The sequence below is a fragment of the Panthera uncia genome, chromosome B4, assembly GCF_023721935.1.
Source record: "Panthera uncia isolate 11264 chromosome B4, Puncia_PCG_1.0, whole genome shotgun sequence".
NCBI lineage: Eukaryota > Metazoa > Chordata > Mammalia > Carnivora > Felidae > Panthera > Panthera uncia.
Genome location: NC_064809.1, coordinates 19420399 through 19432509, shown reverse-complemented (window position 1 = coordinate 19432509; position 12111 = coordinate 19420399). Strand labels below are relative to the sequence as shown.

General features: G+C 42.0%; 1 non-coding gene across 1 annotated transcript; it reads right to left on the bottom strand.

The window, feature by feature from the left end:
- Positions 1-4907: 4907 nt before the first annotated feature.
- TRNAQ-UUG (transfer RNA glutamine (anticodon UUG)) lies at positions 4908-4992 on the bottom strand. The gene has a single exon. It is a non-coding gene; the product is annotated as a tRNA-Gln (tRNA).
- Positions 4993-12111: the final 7119 nt, after the last annotated feature.

The window sequence follows — 12111 nt, the reverse complement described above, 5'->3', positions numbered from 1 at the left end:
GACCAGCATCTCGCCCGCAGAGGGCATTTGATCAATACTTGTTGAATAAGCGTCTCCTTCACACTGGGGCATAAGGGAGGAGGCTATGTCCTTGCTTATTTTATGGGGAAGAGAAACTTCTAGGCTGAGTTGGACTTGAAACTGAAAGAGCAGACCTAGGCTGGCCGACTAGTGACTATGTCCCTGACATGGCCGCAGAAAGAGGTTCCGCTCAAACCTCAGACCACACCTCCTCCCCTTGAATAACTTATGTTTTCTAAGAAAGCAGGCTACTGATTGATGCATTCCTCTGAAGTCTAAGGTGGGAGAAAGGGGAGTATGAGAGGCGTGGAAAGTGTGAGTAGAAGAGGGAGGGCTTGTCTCAGGTAGGGGCCAGAGGCAGGAGCCCTCAACCCTGTCCAGCCTTAGAATGACCCGGGAGCATTTTACCCCTCCCCAAACCAATTAATCAGAGTCTCTGGGGATGGTGTTTGGTGCTAGGTATTTATACAGCACAGCAAGGCTGACAGCCAATGGTTAATAGGTGACCAGTGAGAAACGTTCTGTATACGCTGAGGTCAAACATGTTAGAGATCCTCAGACACAGTGGTTCTTAAACTTCAGGTGCATCAGAATCTCCTGGAAGACTTGTTCAAACACAGATTGCTGAGCCCCACCCCCAGAGTTTCTGATTCAGTGGGTCTGTAACCACCAGGCCCAACATTTGCATTTTTAACAAGATCCAGGTGATGCTGATAATTGCTGATCTGGGATCACACCTTGGCAGCCATTGTTCTATCCTTCCCCAGCCAATCGGCTGAGGCCATGACCCTTCCTCAGCCAATCGGCTGAGGCCACGACCCTTCCCCAGCCAATCGGCTAAGGCCATGATCCCTATAAAACCTTTGTGCTTTTGAAACCCGTTCTCTCTGTCTCCGGTATTTCACCGCTGCAGCAGTGCAGGTAGGGGATTGAGCTCGAGCTAGCTCGAATAAAGGTTCTTTGCTTTTGCATCAGACTCGGCTTCCTGGTGGTCTTTGGGGATCACGAATTCTGGGCATAACAAAACGATTTCCCATTAGGCAGGTTCTACACTGTGATAAATTGGATGGTGTGCTAAATCAATGCAGCTTTAACTACAATCCTGCAAGAGTTTTTCGGGTTAGTCGTTTCATGCTCATGGTCTGTATAGTCTCTCATTATAATTTCAAAGGGGGAGGGGCGTGAAACCAGTGAACTAAAGAATATGGAAAGTTATCCAGCTAATTCAGGGCAAAAATGTGTTTAAATGTGTGTTTAAGTGTTTAAATTTAAGGCGACACTCAGTGTAACGTTTCAATTGTTTACAATGAGAAGCTTTGTTTTCATCAGCTTGAATATACAAACTTCTAGGAATATAGAAGAAATAGTCCAATGTCTACTCGTAATATTTAATTTCATTAAACAATTATAATTTAATTACACATTTCCAATGTAATATTGAAAGTATTAAAGAAGAGACAACAGGCCCCAAATGGATAAGCTCCATGTGAGCAAACCAAGACTTACTTCCAAACCTAATTGTGGTTTCAGCCTTTCCCAGGAATGCAACCTTCACCTAGTCAATCTGGAATTACCTGGTCAGTCCTAAAGAGGTAATCTGCCCAATAGACCCCGTCTGTCCCCCATGGGAGACCCTGCCTGATACAACCCACTTTTTCTTGTCCCCTACTCCTTCCACCCTTCCTGCCTATGAAAGCCTTCCATTTTGAATAGCTCTTCAGAGCTCCTTTCTGTTTGTGGTATGCTTCTCCATTCATGATCGTTGAATAAAGCCCATTAGATTTCCAATGTATTCAGCTGATTTTTGTTTTTTAACAGATTTGGTGGCAGTGACAGGATCTCAAGTCAACTTCTGATGGCTTCGGTACCAACAAGAGACACAGTTGGAGTACTTGTTAACTCTTTGAGTTCTCTTTCTCACCGTTGGTAAGTTCTTCTTGGTTTTGAGCTCTGCTCTTTTTTTATTTTTGTTTTAATGTTTCTTTATTTTTGAGAGAGTGAGAGAGAGACAGAGAGCAGGGGAGGAACAGAGAGAGAGGGAGACACAGAGTCCGAAGCAGGCTCCAGGCGCAGAGCCCAACTCGGGGCTCAGACTCATGACCCGTGAGATCGTGACCTGAGCCGAAGTCGGACGCTTAACCGACTGAGCCACCCAGGCGCCCCTGAGCTCTGCTCTTTTACCTCAAGTTTGTGATCTAATTGGCTTTCTAGCTAGTTCCCCGTTTGATTGGAATCCCTAGTTCCATGTTGGGAACTGCTGGTGCCATCTCAGGTTCCCCCTTTGTTTGGAAACAGCCTACAATCCCCATTCTGCGGGTTCAGTCCTTTCTCCAATTCCCAGTTCCATGATGGGAATCATCGGTGGTGCACGTGGGGCCTTGAGGGCCGGCCTTCAGTAACCTCTCTGGCTACTGCTGGTATGTCAGTGTGTACATGCTTGTCTGTCTTGTTTTGTGTACGTAAGGCGATTGTCCTTGGGAATCCCAGAAGCCCCCAAAAGGGAAGAAAAGCTGCAAAATCTGTGGGTGTGGGTCAAGCATGTAAAAGCTGTATAATATAGCTTGCTATCTAATTTGAAGTCTCTTAAGATAAATTGGTCACAGAATGGGTTAGATTGACACTAGGTTACCTGCTACCCTCAGGAAAACTTCCATGCAACAAGGTAGTCTGTAAAGCTTCGTACAACTTCCAACCCAGAGGCACATCCCTTTAGGTACTAGTTTGGCTCTGAGAGACTCAAAGACTTAGCTAAAATAATAACAATACTAGGAAATAAGAATAAAAAATGAGATCCTCATACTCCAAAGAGTTGAACACGCTGCCTTCTAACACACCTGCTTGCTTTTCGTCTAAGAACTATACTTCCGGAAACGATAAATATCTATAAAAAAACCCCAGTAAAATCTCACTAAAAACGACCTAGAATTACAATGGCTGCTATGGGGAATATTCCATTTACACATGGTCATTTAAGAAGTGTACTTGAGGGGAACCTGGGTGGCTCGGTCGGTTAAGCGTCGGACTTCGGCTCAGGTCATGATCTCACGGTCCGTGGGTTCGAGCCCTGTGTCGGGCTCTGTGCCGACAGCTCAGAGCCTGGAGCCTGTTTCAGATTCTGTGTCTCCCTCTCTCTGTGACCCTCCCCCGTTCATGCTCTGTCTCTCTGTCTCTCTGTCTCAAAAATAAATAAACGTTAAAAAAAAAAAAAAAAGTGTACTTGAAAGCAAGGACTCTCAAACCGAGCAAGCAGAATGGGACACCTATTTTAATTGTCACATGGTAGCCTCTAAAAAGGCTTCAAAATTCTAAAATAGCTCCGTTGAAGGGTTTGCTGTAAAAGGCTAATGAAAAATTAAGGACACAAGAGGCACCTAAGACAAAGGGCCATAAGACTACTGCTCCCCTCTATCCTCCTTTTCCTGAATACTTATTTTAGGAATCCTCTGTCTAAATTGTCTTTCCACTCTGAAGAGACCACATGACCAGACACCCTTATACCTGCCCTTGAAAGATCCCCAGGGTCCTCCCTCAGCTGATTTGCTCCCAGGGATTTCTCTGGTAAACTGCTACCAGTAATTCCCTTTCACGGCCAAAGGGAAACTGAAATGAAAATTAATGAAAAACTTGGCCAAATTCTGGGAGATACTGGAGCTACACTCTCTACTTTAAATCCCACTTGGAGCCTGCAGATAGGATCCCAGAAAAACCAGCAGATGCTGGCAAAGGATGAGAATTCTTACCGGACTCCACTCTCTCAGATCTCTGTCTGTTGGTGCCCGCTAAAGAGAGAAAAAGAACATGTCGTCTGCATCCTCTTTGAGGACTCCTCTTGGGTCCACAGGGTTGTTTAGCACTGCCAGAAATATTTGCTGTTTGTCCCAGATGAAACCTGGGAAGGTGTTTGAAAGGATTTAAGAACTCTCTGATTAGAAATCTGGCCAAGTTGGAAACTGATATTCAGAGACCGACAGGAATATGTTTAGACCTTTCCCCCTAATCTAAATGGACCTAGAGGGAAAGGAAGATTCCAGCATAGGTAGATGGGTGTGTCAGTCTTCCGATATTATTTAGGCTACAACCCAAGTCTTTGAGGAATTAAAAACAAATATCCCTTCCTTAAAAGTCTTTGTAAGACCACAAATGGAGCACTCGAAATAATTCAAAGCCCGCCTGACCTTTCTAACAATTAACCTCTCCTATTTGTCTCAAGGATCTGTTGGTAGGTATTGTAAAGATTCTGGCCTTAGGGAACTTGCATTCTTTCCCTGTACCTTTGAGATATAAATGTTCTTTCTGGTCTACAAACTTCAGAGAGGTAATTCTTGTCAGAAGAAAAACAAAAGGGGAAAACAGGTTTGTTTTTTTTTTTTTTGAATTTGGGTGAATGAAATATCTTAAGTGTCTTTTCCACAGATATTAATAAGAAGCTTTATCCATTGGAGCAGATAAGCTTCACTTATTTCAACTGTTCTTTTATAAGCTAGTGAGTTTTTGCATTGTAATCCCCATCTCACAGCAGTAATTTTAGAATGAAAGCTGTAACGTCCCTGTTTGCATCTGTCTGCATGTTTGTGTGTCTATCTATCATCTATCTATCTATGCATCTGTCTATCTATGTATCCATTTGTCTATCATCTATCCATTTGTCTATCATCCATTATAGATGTATGATATTTTCAACTTCCAGGTAATATTACCAAAATCAATTTGTAAAAAGCTCTATTTAGTTTAAAGAAAATTAAGGTCTTAAATGAGTTATGGATTCATAAAATTCTTTTTTTAATTTTTATTTATTTTTGAGAGAGACAGAATGCGAGTGGGTTAGGGGCAGAGACAGGGAGACACAGAATCGGAAGCAGGCTCCAGGCTCTGAGCTGTCACCCCAGAGCCCGAGGTGGGGCTCGAACTTACGGACCGCGAGATCACGACCTGAGCCAAAGTCAGACGCTCAACCGACTGAGCCACCCAGGCGCCCCAGATTCATAAAATTCTTGGAAATATAATAAAAACTAACCCAAATACTGTTCAGTTCATGTGATCTGAGATCATCTTTAGTAAATAAGCTAGTTTAAGTTTGTTGGCCTCACTGAAATAGACATGTCTTTAGACTTACTGACATTAAAAATAATGTAGACCTACTACATAAAAGTAGATATACTTTTATTCTACCTGTGTTTACAAGTCAAATTAATGATATCTCTGTTATAAAACTTATTAGTGAGGAAGTAACTTGCTATGATAACATTTTTGTAAGTAATCTAAACATAATTGTTGAGCATGAGTGAATCAAATGGATGTAAGTGGGATAAAAGCTTTCGGGTGAATTTTTAACATTGTTTCTTCAAATCTTTTTGGTAACCTGAAACCTTAAAGTTTTGATAAGTTGGGGTGCCTGGGTGGCTCAGTCGGTGGGGCGTCTGACTTTGGCTCAGGTCATGGTTCGTCGGTTTGAGCCCTGCGTAGGGCTCTGTGCTGACAGCTCAGAGCCTGGAGCCTGCTTCAGATTCTGTGTCTCCCTTTCTCTCTCTCTCTCTCTCTCTCTCTCTCTCTCTCTGCCTGTCCGCTGCTTGTGCTCTCTCTCTCTCAACAATAAATAAACGTTAAAAAAATGTAAAGTTTTGGTAATTTAAATTAAATGATGGATAGTCATTAAATATGTAGACCATTGGGGTGCCTGGGTGGCTCAGTCAATTAAGCGGCAGACTCTTGATTTCAGCTCAGGTCATGAGCCCGGGATCATGAGATCAAGCCCTGTATTGGATTCTGTGCTCGGTGTGGAGCCTGCTTGAGATTCTTTCTTCCTCTCCGTCTGTCCCTCCCCAACTTGTGCTCACACACACTCTCTCTAAAGGAAAAAAAAGATGTTTAAGTCTATTAGTAAAACATTTTGTGCCAGAAATAAAAACAAAAAACAAACAAGCAGCAAAAAACATGTTTTGTGCCACACATTAAAAAATAAAAAGTTAAAAAAAAATAAAAAGTTAAAAAATGAAAAATTTACTATGAGAAAGCATATGTGTCTCGATATTACAAATGTATTTATAGATATGCCAAGCTGAAGAATGCTAATGTAAAAGAGAGTTTACAATTGCTTACTTCTCAGTTTTCACTGGACATTAAAGCTTTCTAAGGGTTAAAAATTCTAATGTATGTAATTAGAACTTCTAGAAATAATCAGGGAGACATCTCTGTAATACAAGGAAAGTAGGATATATGTTTTTATCGAAAGAAGGTATGAGTAAAGGAAATGCATTTCTTTTGAGGGAAAATAATTTTGTCCTAAAGTGAGTTTGGTTATTTCAGAAGGGAAAAGAAGAAACACATAGGACAAGATCTGAATGTGGGGGCACCTGGGTGGCTCAGTCAGTTAAGCATCTGACTTTAGCTCAGGTCATGATCTCGCGGTTCATGAGTTCCAGCCCCACATTGGGCTCTGTGCTGACAGCTTGGAGCCTAGAGCCTGCTTCAGATTCTGTGTCTCCCTCTTTCTCTGCCCCTCTTCTGCTCATGCTCTGTCTCTCTTGCTCTCGAAAGTAAGGATTAAAAAAAAAAAAAATCTGAATGTGAAAAAGAAAGTTGTAGAAGGTTTGTGGAGAAAGGATCTATGGAAAGAAATTTTGATGTGTACTTCAGCTGGCTAATGTTAGAGTGAATTTAATTAAGCTAAATGAATTTTAATATGAAAAGCTGGTGCAAAATTAAAATTTGGTTTTCTCTCTGTTTAAAGGAATAAAGTTTTCTTGAGCGATTTGTCTGCTTTTGATCAGAGAATGTAAATGTTTTTCCCTTTACTTTGTAAGTAATCTGGCTAGAAAACAAAGATTTTGTGTCCTACCAAAATAATTTCCTCTGTCTTTACCAGATCATTGATTACTTAAGAAAACTGAGTCTTGTCTATTAGAAGAGCTAAGGTCAGAGAGAGGCAGAGAACTGCCGTGCTTTGTAGTTCAAAATAAAGTAACTGAAAGAGTACTTTGCAATATGAAAAACTTCATAAGGACTCAAATATAAAAATGTTTCATCTTTTTGAGGGTTAATTCTGTAAACACCTAGGCTTGCATTTGAACATGAAGCATTTTCTACTTGGTATTTTGGAGCATTCCCTGTGATGTAGATTTGTCTCTCTGTTGATTAGTTCACGGGACCATTCAGGTTTCAACCTCACCTTAAGCAATCATTAACAAGCAAATATTTAATGTGTAGTATTTAGTGAGTGATTTTTAAAAAATAAGTGCTTTGTCAACTGACTTGCGAAAAGTGAATTGGAAACTTGCGAACACTTGCAGTTTCTCTTTTTTTAAATGTGTCTTTATTTATTTTGAGAGACCTTGTAAGAGCATGTGTGCACGAGAGCAGGGAGCGGGAGGGGCAGAGAGAGAATCTCAAGCAAGCTCTGTGCTGACACCCCCACTAGGGGCTCCGTCTTGTGGACCCTGAGATCATGACCTGAGCCGAAATCGAGTCAGACACTTACCTGAGAGAGCCACTCAGGCACCCCTGCATTTTCTAATTGTTGTCTCCCTGATCCAATCCTTGTCTTTCTCCGTCCCTCCCTGACATAGATTTACAAATGATTCAATCAACGAAATATGGGACTTAGCTCCTGAATCTTGCTTCTGGGCTAAGTCCCATATTTCCTTGATATCAACATTTAATCCCCTCCCCCACCCCCCATTTTAACGTCTCTGAAATCAAGATGTATCTTATAGTTGTTGGTATCCAAGTTGCAGCTATAATGTGGTGGAAGGAATCTGGTCATAACTATCCATATTGCTGTCACTTTAACTGAGTTATATGCGTTTAATTGTCATTTACAATGTCTTCAAAATACTTTCAGTATGATTTGGCATTGAAACCAAAAGTTATTGTAATAGCCAAAATGCATTGTGATATATAATGAAACTCCATGACTCTGGGTGATATATAATGAAACTCTATGACTAAATAAGTCTCAAAGACCTTTGTCCATATGTAAAAAAAAAAAATAATAATAATTTTCAGTGATAAAAAAGCATTGTGTCAGAGTTTAACTGGTACTGTTTTCTCTCTTTTAGTGCGACATAGATATCTAAAGATCAAGGGCATCGTAGACTTAATGAAGTATGGTAGTATTTGCTTCATACTGAAAATTTGAATCTCATGTCTTTTTCTTGGTAAATTTCTCGTTCTGATGTGCTTCATGCATTCCTAGCTTCCAAGAGCACATTTAAAGGAAATTGTCTGTAATCTGTTTACTACAAATTTTGTTCAAGTTCAAACTGCAGATTTTCAATCATACTGTACTTCAAAGCCTTACACAGGGGGACTGAAAAATCTGGCGAACATGTTGCAGTGACAGGAAGTATTAAAACCTATAAAGGTGCAAGAAGATTTGAAATTATCGGAACATCACAGCTAAATAAAGTGCATATTGCACAGTGTGTTTTCTAAAAAAAAAAGAAAGAAAAAAAGAAAATCTATGGCTTCATAAGGAACTGTTTAACGCTTTCTAAACAAGATTGGAGCCGTTCAGTTAATCTTTAAGCGCACATTTGTTGTGAAATTACTATATGTAGGGCTCGGTGTTCATTCATACCTAATATTTAGTGAACCTACTATATGCTAGATGTTGCACTGGTCTCTAAGAATAAACAATAAAAGAGAGGGTCGCAGTCCCCTTGGAGCTTCTGTTGAGGAAGGCAGATCAATGTTGGCAGGACACATTTCTGAGTTTTATAGATATTTCACTCCGATGAGCCTGAAAGCCTCGTCTGACACTGCCCTGCAGGGTGGACCATGAATGAGGAGAATCAGTCAAGGTTCTGGCAGGAAGCAGATGGCACACGGAGAGCAAAGACTTTGCAGATAGTTTGCTAGAAGGACTCTTTACAAAGGTGTGAGCAGCGTATAGGGAAACCACGGGATAATTTTGTACGTGAGGAGCTAGGAAGAGTCACGGAGGAGGGGAGAGGTGGTGGGACAGAGTAGAGGGTGAGGGAGCAGGATCCCCACCATCAAGCCTCAGCAGGAACAGTCCGGGGAAAATTGCAGACGCCAAGGAAAGAAAGTTTTTCAAGTATTTAGAGAGGCACTTTGAGGGATGCCTGGATGGCTCAGTCAGTTAAGCGTCCAACTTCGGCTCGGGTCATGATCTCACAGTTCGTGGTTTGAGCCCTATATCGGGCTCTGTGCCAACAGTGTGGAACCTGCTTGGGGTTCTCTCTCTCTCTCTGCCCCCTCCCGCCTCATGCTCTGTCTGTCTCTCTCTCAAATATAAAAATAAACATAAAAAATTTTTTTTTTAGCAAAGTGCTTTGATGTGATTAAAAAAGAAGGCTCTGGATCCAAACGGACCAGGATTTGTAGCTCTTTGCTTATTAATTGGTGTTCTGAGACTGTTAACTCTCCCCAGTAGGCGTTTCCTCTCCTTCTGTTCCATAAAAGCATGTTCTGGAGATTTTGCTGGTCACACAGTATCTCAGCTACAGGCTGTCTGGCCCAGCTAGCTCTGGACATGTGACTAAATTTGGATCTGTGGGATGTGGGCAGAGCTGATGTGTGCAACTTCTGGATTATCTTAGTGACATTTGATTCTAACTCTCTCTCATCCTTGCCACTGGCCAGGCAATGGCAACGACTGGAACCCGTTCGGAAGCTACATGATGAGCAAAGCGACCTACCTCTCACATCCAGATTGTCATGTGACAGAGAAATTTCTGTCTTATTGACCCAGTGTATATTTAGGTCTTTTTGTTATAGCAGCTTAGCCAATCCCTTAGTGAATACATCATATGACTTGGATAAATGATATAATTTTGCTAAGCCTTGGTTTCTTTACAGTAAAAATAATTTTCTTTTCATAGGGTTTCTGTGAGGACAAAACAAGCTAATGTATGTAAAGTAATTAGCACGGGACTGGGCACACGTTCACTGAAACCCGGGATGGCTGAGGACTGGGTGTTGCAAGGAACAAGGCAACCAGTGAGAAACCTGCTGGGGGTATGGGAAATAATAAGAAATATTGGTTTCTGCCCCCGGTTCCTGCTAATATTTGGTCTTTGACCCCAGTTCCTGACACAGAGCTCCTAAAACACTTGTAATTTCTGGAGTATTGGAGTGTCTGACATAGAGCTCCTAAATCCTGTGGAATTTTCTGGATCATAGGTGTAGCTTTGTTTTAATGAAGTGACTCCCAGTGCACTTCTGGATAGAGGCTGCTCACCAGAAAGACCAAGCTATGATTAGAAGCTTGAAATTTCCAGCCTCCCCCCCACCCCCCATTCTCTGGAGAAGGAAGTGGGGCTGGAAATTGAGTTAATATTATCAATCATGCCTACCCGATGAAGCCTCCATCAAAATCCTTGAACATTCAGAGAGGATTCAGAGAGCGTCTGGGTTGGTAAACACATCTGTGTCCTGGGAGGGTGGCCCCCTCCAATTCCAGAAGGACAGAAGCTTCTGTGCTGGGGACTCTTGTGGACCTCTCTTTATGTACCTCTTCATCTGGTTGTTCAACTGGATCCTTTATCATATCCCTTATTATATAATAAGCCAGTAATTGTACGTAAGTGTTTCCCTGGGTTCTGTGAGCCATCCTAGCAAATTAAACCTGAAGAGGAGGTCATAGGAACCCTGATGGATTAATTTTTATAACATTAAATAATTATTTAAAAAATTTTTTAGAGACAGAGAGAGCACAAACAGGGGAAGGGCAGAGGGAAAGGGAAGAGAGAATTCCAAGTAGGCTTCATGCTCAGTGCAGAGCTTGACGTGGGACTCGATCCTACGACCCTGGGATCATGACCTGAGCCGAAATCAGGAGTCGGATGCTCAGCCAACTGAGCCATCCAGGTGCCCCACGGGAACCCTGACTTATAACGAACTAGTTGTTTAGAAGTGTTGGTAACAGTGTGGGAGTTAAGATGGGCATCTGAAGTGTGGGCATTCTTGTGGGAACCTTAATTCGTGGGATCTGACGCTAACTTTAGATAGAGCGTCAGAACTGAATTAAGTTGTCAGAATTCTGTTGTCAGAGAATTGGTTGGTGTGGGAAAAACCCCACTCTTCTGGTGTCAGAAGTATTGTAAATACAAGAGTAAAGGAAAATTTAGTGTATTTTCCCTAGACAGGGTGACTTAAGAACAAGAATGAATACAATGTGAGCCGAGCTATTTGCTGTGAGTGTTGACCCACATACTTTTAGTAAAAGTTTGCTTGTTTTTGCCAGTGGTTGATTTTGAGGGAATCTCGGTATAAGGGGTTGCCGCTCACATGATACTGTTTTCAGAGTGGAGATAAAGAAACAGCAAAATGTAGAGGCAGGAATTCGAAACTAGAAATGGCCAGAAGAATAGAAGATGTACTGGGAATTTGAGGAATTCTTGGGAGGTGGGTATAGGGGTGCTTTGGTCCTCTATGGGGCTTTCATCTGGTTTGCATGGATCCCAAGACAGTGGGTGACTCGAGCTGACATCTTGGTGACACAGAGCGTCTCTATCCTTGCTTAATATTCTCGTACACATATGCAACAGTAACTCTATGGTCAATTTCTGAAAGTGGGGGTCAAAGGGTATTTGATTTTAACGTTTTGGATTGCGGTTGGGTTGGCTGATTTTAGGTTGATTGATAGGATCTGATCACCTTACCTGCACACCAGGTACCTTTCCTGCTCTTCTACCTTCTCTCAGCGTTCTGCTTTTTGTCTGCTTTGGAAACTTCTGGCTGCCTTAGGGGTAACCAGTGGCTGAGAAGGGCCGTAGTCCCATCCGGATAAGCAGATTTCAGTCACGCAGGCCCTGGGTTGTTGCTGGACCAGCCTGTGAGTGTGTGGAACATCTAAGCTGGGGACACAAGATATAAATGTTCATGTGACTTAGACACTGGGTTTGGAAAACTTTAGGGGTCCAATTAGCTAAAGGGATGTGGTTTCATGACACAGCCACAGAGGCAGTTAGCATTGGTGCTTCACACACGTGTTGGCGGACTGGTGTGAAATGATGGTGTGCCAGGTAGGTAAGTGTCAGTAGCAATTTTGGGGATTATTGGAGATTCTGGCTCACACCTGGATTTAATGGGAAAAAGATATTATCTCCTGGTGAACGCTTACTGTAA